This window comes from Austrofundulus limnaeus, unplaced genomic scaffold (assembly GCF_001266775.1).
Source record: "Austrofundulus limnaeus strain Quisiro unplaced genomic scaffold, Austrofundulus_limnaeus-1.0 Scaffold14, whole genome shotgun sequence".
NCBI classification, from domain to species: Eukaryota; Metazoa; Chordata; class Actinopteri; order Cyprinodontiformes; family Rivulidae; genus Austrofundulus; species Austrofundulus limnaeus.
The window spans coordinates 4,080,688-4,082,069 of NW_013952416.1; the positions used below are offsets into that span (position 1 = coordinate 4,080,688).

The 1,382-nt window shown below is 36.2% G+C and overlaps 1 pseudogene; it reads right to left on the reverse strand.

Moving 5' to 3' along the window:
• Positions 1-1,382, reverse strand: part of LOC106513614 (high choriolytic enzyme 1-like) — a 16,625-nt pseudogene that overhangs the window by 2,003 nt on the left and 13,240 nt on the right.

Sequence of the window (1,382 nt, forward strand, 5' to 3'; positions counted from 1 at the left end):
TATTTATATTGATGAGGTTCTATTCCTAAACAGGTAGGGGAATTGAAAAGGAAAAACCTGGGTACTCAAGAGGACAAAACTAGGGGGCCCCTGGGTTGGCCAGCTTATTTTCATGCACCCACCTCCCCCCGCTGGCGCCCCTGGCAATTAGCAGTAAAGTGAGATAAATAAGAACTTAAGTTGACATTATTGTAAATTCTGATTTTATTTTGAAAGTGCTACTTCCTGTGAGCCTTGAGTGAGAAGGATGGTTACAGTGTTTTTGGCTGTGCTGGCCACGTATTACTGGAAATAATGTGAAAAGGAATCTTGATTTTCACTTTTTTATTTTGCTTGATATTTTTTCATCTAAAAGATTTTGGTTAAGTTCACAGTTTTTCACAATTTCTAAGAGTCCTTTAAGAATGAAACAGATGACGTAACTTCAGTTGGTTTTATACTATGCATTCTTTGTATAAAAACATACGTGACATTTTTAATGAATGAAAGAGTAGTTTTGTAATTATTGGTTTTTAAATTAAGAAAACTGAGCTTTATTACTAAAAAGAGTAAAAAATTAGTCTGAAATGATTAGAATGAGCTGTAGATGAAATATGATGAGAGTAGCTGGTTCACACCTGTGGTAGGGCATGACAGAGTTGTAGTTGTAGGGCTTGTTCAGGTTCAGGGTGTTGTGCTTATCAAAAACATATGCCAAACCTGAACAAAAATCATTAACAACAGAATCAATAAAGTCTGAAGATCAGTGTTTTAATGTGTTGTTGAGATCCTCTATTCTTGTTTTTAATTTTTTCCTCTTTTGCCACTTCAGTAGAAACCAAAACTGAATGTTAGTTTCTTAATTTCTACATCATCAGTGGCTTTTGTTTTTAATAATACTATAGTAAGAAAGAAAAAGAAAAAAGAAGAGAAATATAAGAACAGTAAATTGAGATACCGATAGAAATTATACAACATGTGAAATGAACACCAATAACACACAGGACACTACACCCGACATTTGACCATCACACACAATCAGGCACATACACATATAAACATACACATATATACACACATACATGCCTACTCACACACACAAACTCACATACACCTCGCTCCCCACACACACAAGCTTGTTTTTATATCCTTGTGGTGCCCATCCATTGACTTCCATTCATTTTTTGGTAATTTTATATCCTAACCCTGACCACAAACCCTAAAGCTAACCTCACAGGTTACCTGACCCTAAAACTAACCTAAACTCAATTCACACCTTGGTCCTAAACCTAATCCCCACACCCAAAATCAGCCTCTGAAGTTGTGGGAACTGGGCTTTGGTCCCCACAAGGAGCATCCGGTCCCGACAAGGCTGCATTTTCCTGAATATATATATATATATA